Source organism: Lepisma saccharinum, chromosome 26, assembly GCF_977018435.1.
Source record: "Lepisma saccharinum chromosome 26, izLepSacc3.1, whole genome shotgun sequence".
NCBI classification, from domain to species: Eukaryota; Metazoa; Arthropoda; class Insecta; order Zygentoma; family Lepismatidae; genus Lepisma; species Lepisma saccharinum.
Window position 1 is genome coordinate 13,231,713 of NC_139254.1, and position 14,158 is coordinate 13,245,870.

Consider the following 14,158-nt stretch of genomic DNA (forward strand, 5'->3'; position numbering starts at 1 on the left):
AAGACATGCTATAGTTCATCTAGGATTAGAAAAAAATAGTTTTGAAAATGGGAGAGAGCATGGACGTCCGGAGGAATTTTTCCAGGAAGGGGCAAGCAAGGTATTTTTTTTCCGGGGGGGGGGGGGCAAAGGACGCATATTTTCCTCCAAAATAGTGATGCCCTCTCAAAAAACACTATTTCAGTCTGAAATTATCATGCTTCTTCAACGAATTTATAATAATTAACAAATTACTGTGATTGAAATGAAATTATGTGTGAAATATATAATTTTTAGGTACACATTCATTTCCGCCCCCCTTTCCCCCTCTTCCGGACGCCCATGGGTGAGAGGCATAAAACAATCAAGAGACAACACTTACATCCAACGCCTCAGCCGAACGCTTCCCTACTTCTCGCCTCGGTCTGGACGAACGGATCTAAAGAACATGGAGAGGGAAAGAACATCCTTCCAGGGGGAAGAAAACCGTCTGTACGTTCCTCGACGCAGCTGTCCCGTGTTTCTTATTCCGCTGGTTGAACGGTTCCCAAACACCCAGCCACAAATCAATATCTTGACTCCTCTCTCCTCGAGTCAAAGGGCCGACTCCTTGCGCCCACGACACATCCCCACACAACTGCATTCACACACACACACAAAGAAGACCGTGCACCGGATAACACTCAGCTACATCACGCACCGCGGGAAACGCGAACCGCTCCTGGCTGGTCTCCGTGCACTACTGGCGTCGGCAACTTCGATTTGACAGAAATTCCCTCACGCGTAGCGGAAAATTTCCCTTACCTAAAAAATTCCCTTTCTCGTCTCCAAAATTGCCCTCTTCTACATAATAAACAACCCAGAAGTGTCCATGACTGTACAACAGACCCTTTTATTAATACAATACAAAGATGCAATAAAGAATCTACATTGAAAAAATATGAAAAGTATTACACATAAGATTAATGGATATAGATTGAATATAAAAATATAAATTGAATAAAAACATAAGAAAAAAGCATTACATGTATAAAGTAATATCTGACATCTTTAGTATATATATGTAATACGGTCAATTGAAACAATGAATAAATCAATAATAATAATAATAAATTGAAAAAGATTAATTCTAAACATCTAAAACATGGACGCGTCCTAAAATGCCAACCTCTCTCAACAGCCTTCTTGGACCAGTGGCGTGCGCAGGATTTTCGAAAAGGGACGGGAGGGGAAGGGTACGTATACTTTTCAGCAGTCAGTCCTCATTTTGCCATCTTTAGCTGCCTTTGACGATCTTTTTTGACCAGGGAGGATGCCACAGCCTTGGAACGAGAGCCAGAATAATACCACAAACAAGTCTGTGATAATACCCGTATGGGATTATGTCCTGTGTTCTGTATTGGTGTGTTTGAGACTTTCCCATCCATTTCATCTAAGCATCTTTGTGGCGACTGGGTTAAACTAAAAATCCCATAAAATTCCCTTTAAAAAAACCTTCCTTTGAGAAATTATTCCCTTACCACAATAAAATTACTATTGTGTAATAAAATTATTCCCTTGCCTAAGGAAAACTCCCCTGTACTAAGGAAAATAACCACTGTTTTTAACAAATCTCTTTTCTAAACCAACTTTCCTGAGAAAAGAAAATACCCTTTATTTTGAAAATGAAACAGGAAAGAAAAGAAATCCTCAATTGTTTCTCTTCCTTGCCGAATTTTTTCAACCTAGAATGAGATTTTCACACCCAGAGGGAAATTTCTGTCGATCTACCAACACTGATAGACACTGCGCTTCATGAGAAACAGCTATTCACCGAGAGGCAGGGTTGCCACTATTATCTCACCTGTCTCTCTTGAACGTACTACCCAAACAATCAGCACCTCCCATCTGACATTCACGTTAAATATTCATGACGAATTTTACGCTAGAGCAGAGCTACACGAAACAGCAGACGTTATGGAGTCAGTTAGCGGTGACTTTTCCCGTAACCTGCTAATGTTTCCACATTAACATTTCCCTTCTCTTAGTCTTGCTGGGATAAGTGAGTAAAGCGTCCGGCTTAAGTGCGGATGACTCGGGTTCGATCTCGGGTGTGGCGAAAAGGAAACTCTCCCTGTAAGGCTGTTTCCTCCACTATATGGCATGCCCAAAGGGGCTTGTGGGGGGATCATACCCCCCATTGGCCCAGTATTCCTAAAAAAACGTTAAAGGAAGGAAAACATGGGAAAATTAAGGCTGACTACTAAAAAAAAATATATGTAACCCCTCCCCTTTCGAAAATCCTGGGCACGCCAGTGATGGATGGTGGCAAGATGAGACTAGGAGCAGTATTAGTCTCGTTTCCATTTATAAAAAAATCGCCTCGAATTATATAGTATAACATAGTGTCGTGGGGGTCGACAGATTTTTTTTGAAAGGGGAGTCAGGCCATTGATAAAACTTGAATACGAACACAGGGTTGCTACGATTTTTTTTTATGAAATTCCCTGACATTTCCAGTCCAAAAATGAAATTTTCCCAGACATGTTTTTTACAGCATTCAAAGGTCAATAAAGCAAACATATTTTCTTAATAAAGAATTTTGTTTGACGGACGCTACGAACCCTCGGTAAACGCAACTGTACTCTGAACCACGCTGTGCCAACAATTGGTTGACGTCGCAAAGATGAGGATGACTGATGATATGAAGGAACACCCGTAAAGAATATCCACGCAAGGATTCGAACCCGGGACCCCTGGCGTCTTAGCGCGCTGTTTCAAGGTCGGCAACATTCCTTTCTGACAGAAAAGCCAGGTAATGGTAGAAATCAAGGTGCAATACACGATGCACGGTAGTAAGTTGTACCATTGATTGATTTGCTTTATTTTACTTCGCTTTTAAGGCTAATTGCGAAGATGGGGTGAGTGATGATATGATGAAATTGATGAAGGGACACACACATACTGTCTGGCTGCCTTAGCCGAGACCATGGACGGAAGTGCGCATGCGCCAACCGGACGCGTTCAGTGGCTAAATAGGGGTGACGGAGCTTTGGACAGGAAGCGGGTTCCTTGAAAATCGTCTGCTGTAGAAACAGCAATGAAGTTTGAACGTAGTAACATCTCCCGCCAAAATAAATACAGAGATGTTTACGAATTATGTAAGGGTTATGTAAGCCAGTCATATACTATATCAGCAAACAGAACATATCAGGAAAGTATTCATATCGTCACATTAGTAGATAAACTTGTTTGTAAAGCAGTAGCTTTATTTTAGATCATTCAATTAAATTGATCTTCTTAGTAAAGATTATAATTAGCACAAATGTACACAACATTACTCAGGATAGTATTCAATAATAATAATATTGTTGTATATAGTATTATAAATATGAATGTAGTAACTGAATGGCTTGTGACATTTTCTAGCATAACGAGGGTGTTTTGTAGAATGTGCAACAGGGGCCAAACGTCCCAATTTTCCTCATTCCACTTCGAAACGGTTTGCTGCGAATTGTAAGAGCCACCACAAACACAACACAGAAAGCGGTAATAAACACAACAAAGCGAAATACCACAGGATAGTTTGGCGAGTGCTTCTCCCTGCTGCCCCTCTCGCGTTTGGAATCGTCCTTTCCAGGTAGTTTCGTCTTCCTTGTCCGGACCAGTGGCGCAGGAACGTTTTTCATTTGGGGGGTACAAAATTCAGCCTCCCATATATATATATATATATATATATATGTCCAATCAAGTGTAGCAATAATAATAATTAGGATAATTATATTTAATTAAATTAATATATTAATTAATTAGATATGTACATTAATTAATATTGTATTGTTATTATTACATGCATAGGTAAAAGTTAGTAAAGGAATAGAAATATAACAACAAGTATTCATTATCTAGCGTACGTGTAGTTAAGATCGCCAAGATTTGCGCAAAAACAACTGCCCTGGCAAGGAATTTAATGTCAAATAGAAATAGAAATAGAATTGAATATTTAATGAATAACAAAAAAAGGATCCAATTAACGAAAAGTAAAGTTCCTGATTAATATTTTATGGATATTATCATTAGTAGTGTGCATAAATCTTTGGAATCCTTCAAAGCCGTATGAGGCAAATTCCTTGCCTTCCAATAAGTTCAGCGGAGAAAACCATCGAGTATACAGGGTGCAGCAGAAATAACTCCCGGATTTCATTCGTGAATAACAAAGCAACGATCGATGTTATGCAAAATTTTATTTCACAGTTGGAAAGAACAAGGATTACCATTTTGTTTCCCATATGTACCGAGACAACTCCATGAAGAGTTCCACTTCAGTTCCGTTCTCTAATTTTAAAAGTCTCATAGCTACGCATAAAAATACCTTTAAACAATTTATGGCAGATTACCACATCCAATGCCTTTTAGAAGCCATGTATTTGGTATTTTCTCAGACACCTATAGGGTGTTGTATTAAGAAAGAAAAAAATGAGTTCAGATGGTTCCAATCAATTCGTAAGAAGTCTAACTTTGAAATATTTGTGAAAAAATTGACAAATCATTTCTTTGTAATATAATTAGCTGTACCTAATGACGCTCTTCAAGTACTGAAAGTAATATCATTCGGTACATTTACAAAACCGAAATTCTTCAGCTCTCAGAAGTAGCAAGGAAAGCCGTACGCTCAAAAGTTTATTCTTTCTTTTCAATTTTTGGTGGACAATGTGAAGAGCCGGCCAAGGTTTATTTTCGTATGTAGTGGTATTAAATGCAGATACATGCGTGTGTTTTAGGATGACATGTCAATTTATCGTTTATGTGAAAAGGTAAATTTTAATGTAAGCAGAAGCATGTGCGCGTCACAGTTAAAGATTTTCGCATCTACAAAGAAAATCCAAAACACATTCCCACCTCACCGGACTCCGTGGCGGAGGGGTTAGCATAGCGCGGTATGACGCCTGAGGTCCCAGGTTCGAATCCTGGCCTGCCCATGGGTGTTATTTTTGAGTTTCCATCAATTTCATCATATCATCATCACTCATCTTCATCTTCGCGATTAGCCAAAAGTGGCAGAAATGCGAAGTAAAATAAATAAGTCAATCAAATATTCCCATCTTACTCCCAGCGACCTTGTAAATCCAATCCAAAATCTACCAATAGAACCTGCAGCGAGTCTCATTTATCTCGTGCATTCATCTGACTAATGTAATTTTCTTACAATTTGACTTTAGAGTTTAACATAAAATGGCGTTGTGTTTGTGTTGCATTCGATATCTAACTAACTCTCTAGCCTTCTTAAACCCGAAGGTTCATGGCTGCAGCAACACAGGCCTTCCATCTGTCCCTATCTTGAGCAAGATCTATATACTCTTTTCCATCCCTACCGATTTGCCTTAGGTCCATCTCGACGTTGTCCCTCCATCTTCGTCTTGGCCTTCCTACTGGTCTCTTACCATCAGGTTTCCCAACAAGAATCCTGTAAACTCCTCTTTCCTCTCCCATTCGTGCCACATGGCCTGCCCACCTAAGTCTTCTTGATTTAATTATTCTAATAATGTCTGGACATGAATACAAATTATGTAGTTCTAAATTATGTAACCTTCTCCACTCACCTGTCTCCTCATCCCTTTTAGGTCCAAAGATTTTCCTAAGGATCCTATTTTCAAATACTCTCAATTTGTGTTCCTCTTTTAATGTAAGGGACCAAGTTTCACACCCATATAATACTACAGGCAATATTACTGTTTTGTATATTTTAACTTTTAGTTTCTTAGATATTAAACGAGAAGACAAAAGTTTATGAAGAGAGAAGTAACATGCATTTCCCGAATTAAGCCTACTTTTTATTTCCTCTTTAATATAATTTTCATTTGTTAATATTACTCCTAAGTATTTGAGTTTGGAAACTGTTTCAAACGATTTGTTATCAATAATTAGATTTTGATTATTACGTAACACTTGGTTTCGGCCTGTAAGCATATATTTAGTTTTCTCTTTGTTAACTTCCAAACCTATCTCTTTAGCAGTTTTGAAAAATATTTTAGCATTATTCTTAATTGTATTCACATCATCCCCCAGGAAGTCTACATCATCTGCATATGCTAACAACTGAGTCACACCATTTAATTTTAGTCCTTCTTTAGTTTCGTTTACCTTCCTAACAGCATATTCTAAGACAAAATTAAAGAGCAATGGAGATAATGCATCTCCTTGTTTTAACCCATCATGAATTGTAAATTTGTCAGACATATTAATACCTACACGAATTTTACTTTCTGTTTCACTGGTGCATATTTTTATCATACTAACAAGCTTCTTAGGTATTCCAAACTCTACTAATATATTATATAATTTATCTCTTTTGACCGAATCATATGCGTTTTTGAAATCAATGAATAGCTGATGGACATTTTGATTATATTCCCACTTTTTTTTAAGTGTCTGTCTGATGTGAAAAATTTGATCTGTAGTTGATATCACAATTAGATTTTAAGCAATTAATGTCCAATTATAAGTATACCTAATACATAGGTAAAAAAAATAGTTCCCCCTCTGATAAAATCGCAAATTGCACCCTGTTTAAATGTCTAGGTAAGATTTCATTTCACCTAGGAATGATATCGCGATGCGATGAGTCGAGAATTGGCACAGCCTCATCTCGTCTCCTGTGTGGTGAGGTCCTTCTCGTTCTTGTTTGTGCTTATTTTTCTTTCGGTTTCCACTCTGAAGTTATGAAAAGTTATTCCAAATTCACCTCATTCTCAGATAGGCTAATCGGCACTCTATTTTAAAAAAAATATATATCTTAATATATAGGTTTAAGTATAGTTTTCCCAACACCCTCTTAAAAATTTATGAAAAATATGGGTGAGGTACAGGAGTGCATTGTAACACCCCCCCCCCCCCAGGTTGGTCTGTCGTGTCTCGTCTCGTTCGTGTAAGTGTTCCGTTTCGGAAAATTCCATTATAAATATTCAAAAGAAATTGGGGTCAGTCATATACTCTTCTGATGAAGATTTGTATCTTATCTTCGAATCGACGCGACCACTGCTTTAGAAATGTGTACCCCCCTTTACGCAAAGCAGCAATCGTCTGCAGCGTAATTGTCTGAGAGTCAATCTGATTCCATCGTTCCACACACATTTTAAACAATTTTCATCTCCTTAAAGATGTTTCCAAGAACTTAGGTCAATGAACTAACTAGCAGCAAGCACGATGTAGTATAATAAGTTTACAATTAAATGTTTTGAATTTCTGTGGTAAGGACTATAATGCTTAAAATTTATAAACAATAATACATTTTTTTATTGGGCGAATTGTTCAACAGTAGCACCTTCCGTCTGCTGTCAAATTACCAAAGGGGGGTACAGGGGGTACAACTCGATTTACGGATTTAGGGGGGTACAGTACCCCTCTTCAAAAATTTGCGGGGGTACAATGTACCCCTGTACCCCCCCGTTCCTGCGCCACTGGTCCGGACTGTATCCATACCCAGGCCGGGATTCGAACCCGGGACCTCTGGCGTCGTAGCGCGATGTGGTAACCACTCTGCCACGGGAGCCGGCTGGTAAGTTGTAGGAATTGCCACCAATCTTTTCATGACGGTGCAATGCGGAATTTTCCTTGATTTGTTATTGAAAATAGGGACGAAATTAGGTAAGTTTGGTTTTACTCTTTCATTAAAAGTGCTTGGTTTTCTTATTCTCCCTTCGTCTGCCATTCACTCATTTGGCACCATTGATTAGGTGCTTGTTACTGTACGAGGGGAGTTCAACAACTACTGTCCCTAACACAGAATGAATGATCCGAAACAACTGTTATAATGTATAACTCTTTGAATGATTGCACACACAATTTCAGCCATGTAGGGTCTACAATGTTAATGTTTTGTTATATTTTTCAGGACAAGGTGAGCTCTGACTGAGAAAATGGAAAAATCGGAAGTGAGAGACGTCATTAAGTACCTCCAGAAGAAGGGGTTAACACGGAAGGAGATTCATGATGACATGGTGTATGTGTTGGGTGATGGTGCTCCGTCATACCATATTGTCAAGAATTGGTTACGTGACCTTCTGTGCGCGGCAGGGAGGGCTGTGAATATGCATCAAGGTGCATGACCATCCATAACAAGTGTGCACACCTGAAAACATCAACATGGATCACGACCTGATAATAGCTGACAGACGATTGACTGTTCGGAGGTTAACTGAGGTTACTGGCTTGTCAATCGGTTCAATAGAAACCATTTTACACCAACACTTGGAGATGCGCAAGGTATCTGCGCGATGGGCACAACAAGGAGAAACGCAGAGGGAGGTGTCACAGGAAAGTGCTGCAGCTGCAGGACAATGCTCCAGCCCACAGAAGTCATCTTACAGCCGCCGTTGTTGCTGCTGCTGGATTTGAACTAATCGAGCACCCTCCCTACTCTCCAGATCTTGCCCCGAGTGACTTTCACTTGTTCCCAAAGCTGAAGCAGCACCTGCGGGGGACCACCTTTGCCAGCGATGTGCATGTTAAGCATGGTGTCGAAGACTGGCTTCTAGCACAGCCATCATATTTTTTTTTCTTTTTAACTGGTATTCATGCCCTAAACATAGGTGGTAAAAGTGCATTACAGTGATGGGGGACTATGTGGAAAAATGACAAATTATATCTCAGGGACAATAATTGTTGAACTCCCCTCGTAGGTTTGCACTAATGCGGTTCGCAAACAGGATAGCACACAAAATGCGCGACTCTGCTATGCAAACAGGTCGTGTGTATTTGGCCGAAGGACGAGATAGAGGATGGTAAATGAAGACACTCCCATTGGCTGAGGAGTAACAGCGATAACCTGATGGTGAGATCAACTTTAAATTGTGAGACAGAAATTCAATGAGGCATACATAAGAATTTTATACTCGTCTCATATTGTTAACAACGCACAGAAAAGTATTTCACTTTTCTGCCACTTTCAGCTAATCGCGAAGAGTGAAGACACGATGAAACTGATAAAGGGACATTCAAAAACAACACCCATGCTCAGGCCGGGATTCGAAGCCTGGATTCCTAGCGACGACGTGATAGCGCACTGTGCTAACCACACCACCATCGAGGTTTGCACACCAAAAAGTGAATGCATCAAATTTATTGTCTGCACTTTCAATGCATCAATTGAAACAAGCGTGTGTTAACGTAATCTTCTGATCCAATATCTGAATGCATAAACGGAGAAAATAAATGCATTTTTGTACTTGTATCAAAATTTAATGCTTGTTCCTGCACGTATGCATTTCATTGCATCAAAAGTTCGTATGACTGGTTTGTTTTTCATGTATTTTTACATTAATCTTATACTTATCAATCTCACTTTCAAGTAGTACAAACTGGACTGAACTTTTGCAGACTAATGAAGTTCTGGCGCTTGCAGCTGTAGACAGGGTAATCCACTGTAGGCCTTGTGTCGTCCATGCATGTATGCTCGTGATTTTTCCTTCATCCATCTCATCACTCATCCCCACCGTCGCGATTAGCCAAAAGTGGAAGAAAAGCGACATAGAATAAACCAATTCTTCTTTATTTGTTGCTGAACAACTTTGAAAGATTATCTTAAACAGCAAGATGGACATAACTAACATTTTATACATTATTCAATAAATAACATTATTTCCTCAGTTCCAAAACGGAAACATTATTTTCAGGCCCATAGCTAGAATTGATCTCCAGAGGGGGCTCACGGGTTATCAGGGGGAGGGGGGGCTTTGTAAACCAAGTCCAAAGTTTAACAGTATTAAACTGTGGGGGGTCATTAAGTTATATGAAATTTCAAAATACACAAATACTACAATTTTTCTATATCTTTTAACACATTGATTTTTCAAGTGTTGGCTGCTACTGAAATCATCCCTTACTGCACACCCCATACTACTTTTGATGAACAGATATTGGCAAGAAAAAATGCACAATATTCAATCATAGTGCCTACAGTACATTCCACCCCCGGCGGAAGAAATTTGCATGATGACATCAAAGTCACAGATATCTGTCTAAACGGGAGGTCGCAACAGGGGCAGCGAAGGTACAGGTAAAGAAGCTCCCCTATAAGAAGGAACTTTCTCGAGTCTAGAGAAGAGAATCTTCTAAATACTTCCCGCTACTTGGGCTTCTTATAAATAAGATGAACAAATGTATTAGATGTTGTTCATGATCTGTGAATTTATCCTTCACCAAATTGTAAGTAAAATAATGCTGTCTACATTTTCACCATTCACTGCAAACAAATTACACAAAATAGTCTTGCCTAATGTCAAGGGGGCTGACGGCAGTTCCAGGTGGCTCAGCTCCCCCTGGACCCCGCCTGGTTACGGGCCTGATTATTTTAAACACGAAGAGGGAGACAACAGATTGGTTCGTCGTGGCTCCTGTAATTACTAGTATAATTCCATGTCTTTTATATTTCTAGGGGTTGTAACCATCGACTTGTACCCCTCGGTAAAACTCCCCGTCAATTCTTGTCTTAATAACATGAAAATACGATTCCTGTGAGTGAATTACTAACAGGTACATGCGTGTTATCAGGAATATACAGTAGATAAGGAGCAGCTTTTTCAAGTACTTCGGCTCGCCAGATATTACTGACTGTGTGGAGGACCAGATACAGTTCCAAGAATCACTTAAGTAATATCTGTACTTCTACAGAATATTGCAAGCAATTGCAGTTGAGAGTACTTCACCGATGTCAAGCCTACCGCTTCACTGATAACAGCTTTCCCACCTGCATATCGGTTGAATGAGAAATCATCGGTTATCAACTTCAATTCACCACGGCCCCTCCTTGTATACTGGGTAAGTAAAAAAGAATAAATAACTATACACTGGCAATCGTGGAGGAACAATGGCAAAGCTGGATAAGCTCGCGGGAATAAAACTTCTAGATTTTTTTCCTTATATTGATCTCTAGTTTGATATCCTATCGTAGTTACAGAACCTCCCCGATGGTGCGTTGTCGCCTTGTAATCAAGGGGTCTCGGGTTCGATACCCGGTGGAGGCACATAGTAGTTCGGATCCCACTTTAAACAGTAGTTCCAGTTCTGATTAGCCTTACTGTGCATAAAGTGGACTTAAAACACCAACTCAATCAACCAACCTATCGTAGTTACGTCGTAATAACTGTCAGGGTGTTTCATTCTATTTTACTTATCCTGTATGCTTGGTTATTACGGAATCCCCAGGACTTAATATTTATAGCAATAAAGTGCATTAAATATTTATTACAAGTATACAATGCAATTTATTGTAACAGTAATAATAATAATACTGAAGAGTGATTGATGGCCTAATTTAACTTTAATGAGAAGGCTGGTGATATAACAAATTTCGGTAATACAGGGTGCGGCAACGTAACTTCCTTTTTTAAAATGCGCGCCATGCAGCCAGTAGAGGTCGTAGCGGGGCGGGAATGGTCTCATTCGACAGGCGCGAGTCTAAAGTTTCGTTTGCGTCCCGGTCAGTCGGCATCATGCGTTGGAACAGTGAGGAGCATGCGTTTGCCGTAGAGGCCTACTTTACGAACGGATGTTCTGTTATCGCAACCCAGCCTGCTCCCCCGATTTGGCCCCTTGCGATTTTTTTTTGTGTTTTTTTTTTAAATCCCGCGTTTATGTTACCCGTCCAAGGACCCTCCAAGACCTGAAGGCCAACATCCGTCAAGAAATTGCCAACATTCCCGCTGATATGCTGGTTCGGGTCGTGAAGAACGCCAGAAATCGGCTTTTTCTGTGTATGGACAATGGGAGGCGTCACCTCCCTGATATGATTTTCAAAACTGTGTAAAACATAACTTTAGATATGTACCTACAGTGTAAAAAAACATTAAACAATTCTAATTCATCACATGGGTTTTATTGCGTTCTGAAATAAGGAAGTTATGTTGCCGCACCCTGTACTTGAAACATTTATTCTCGGTTCTGACTGTACGCTTACCAAATGGCGGAGAGCAGAAATCGATTTTAGAACAAGATTCGACATGCCACTACGAAAGACCTTCAGAACCAACGACCTTCCATATATCCGGAAAGTGTTCATTTTTTTCCTAGTCGACCTGGAAATGTGTATCTTATATTCAGAAGCAGGATCGGCGGCAGAGTGCGTTAAGTGGTCGACTTTGGATCTTGCCATCGAAGTTCCCGGGATCGAGTCCCGGCCAGGGCATGGATATTGTTTGTACTGATCCCCCAATTTCATCCAATCAACACCCAGCCTTATTGACACAAGCTGCAGGAAAGAAACGGAATAACAAAAATACAAATTTATATTACGAAGTTCTGTGTAATAATAATAATAATAATAATAATGATACACAGAATAAAAAAACACGTTTTAACCTTCTGCAAATATGGAACATCATAATTATTTTGGATCGGTTAATTTCTTACTTCACAATTTTTTCGAGTCTTTGAGGCACATACAAAAGCGCGACAAAATAAACGTTCCCACAAGATCATTTAGGTACAGATACGTGGCAAATTCACGGAAAGCTACACAAAAGTTGATATTTGCTTACTCTTAGTGGTGGGTGGAATTGGTATAGAGCATACATAGTCTGTTTCGTGAATGAGAAAGACTGTCTCAGTAAAGCATTCTCGTCCTCAAATAATAAACACGAACATTTTGAATAGCATTTTCTGATATTACGAAAAATGATAATTCGATGAAAAATACAAAGAAACATCGATGTCCAAGCTGGGAACGAACCTTCAGTAGCCAGATCGTAAAGTCCTTTTCAACGTGCGTGCGCAGACCCTCTGATTAGGGTGGGCAAAAAAGGATTAATGAAAGTTTAATCGAAGAAAGAAAAAAATCATTTCATATCAGTTTTATTGTATTGATGAGTATGGGACAGGGGCGTATATAGTGTGTGTCCGGATCCGCCGGAAACCACTGTATTACAAGAATTCAAACTTCCGTGGCACCAATATTCCCTACCCCCTCCTTTATTTCCCCTCTGTGTGGTTCAGAGACTATTTTACATGTAAACATGATTTCGTGCAGCAGATTCGAAACAACTATACATAATTTATTTATTTCCAACAGTAACGGCGATAAGGAAGGTGCGCACGCCTCTGTCTCGAATCAGATCATATTTTCAGATGGCAAGTTCGGTGTCGCGTCTCAATTTGTACTAGGGATGGCCAAACGGATCCGGATCCGAAAAATCCGGATCCAAGAGTTACGTATCTCAATCCCATTATAATATTACCACACCTTAAAAGGTATTATGATCTTCGATTACAAAGAAATTTTTCATTAGTTAGTCCTACAAGATTTTTTTTCAAGTGTTGTTCCTAAAATACTTTGCTACGCATCGGTTAACACACTCGTGCACAAAAATAATCTTACTTGTTTAACATAAAATGTCAGAGGTGATTTTGTAAATGCCACTGAAACGAATATGTATTCATTCGAATGTATTGGAAATGGAAACACACATAAATGTGAGACATTCCATTCCAGGATGAAACCTTGAACACATTTAACAAGATAGAAATGTTATACAAAAAATATATAATTGTTCTACAGTTACAGTTTTAAAAATTAAAATAAAACATTATAATATATGCAGTGTTATATAATTGCAAGACTAACAATAAGTGTATTAATTACAAATCGCGCGCACACACACTATATATGTATGTATATTAGCAGGTAACAATATGTTATAAACACATTCTTACTTTCGAACGAAGCGCTCATGTGGGATGGCTACACGGATCCGAAACAGTTTCGAATTCCGCCCACACGGAAAACAAACAAAAAAAATCATCATGTAAGTCACAAAAATCAACAACTTCTATGCGTTAATGACTGACTACGTATTTATCTCCCTCCTGCATACTGCGAGGAATGTGCACCTCGACAGAGATTCATTGTTCTTGTTTATTTTCATGTTGTGTGCGGGAATATTGTATCGCATATACTTCGTGTAGGGGCGTTATTTTTCGCAACTGCGATAACTCTGAAAAAATTACTCGCTCGAAAATGACATAAGTACTTGAGTTTTTGTCTTACGTCCATCTCATACACAGAAAGGCTTATCGGGACTGGATCTAGTTTAAACGTAGGATCCGAACCACTATGCGCCACTACCGGGAATCGAACCCGGGACGTGTTCATTCCAAGGCGACGACGTGACCACTATTTCATCGGGGACCTGGATAAAGTGACATATTA

At 39.4% G+C, this 14,158-nt stretch overlaps 1 protein-coding gene across 6 annotated transcripts in view; it reads right to left on the reverse strand.

The window, feature by feature from the left end:
* Positions 1-14,158, reverse strand: part of RhoGAP93B (MyTH4 and RhoGAP_KIAA1688 domain-containing protein RhoGAP93B) — a 246,824-nt gene that overhangs the window by 216,539 nt on the left and 16,127 nt on the right. Inside the window, exon 1 of one of the 6 annotated variants that reach the window (XM_083112482.1) lies at positions 362-708. The exons of the other annotated variants lie outside the window; for them this stretch is intronic. The gene's annotated coding sequence lies outside the window, so the exon portion shown is untranslated. Of the gene's footprint in view, positions 1-361; positions 709-14,158 lie in introns of those variants that run through there. 6 annotated transcript variants of the gene reach the window in all.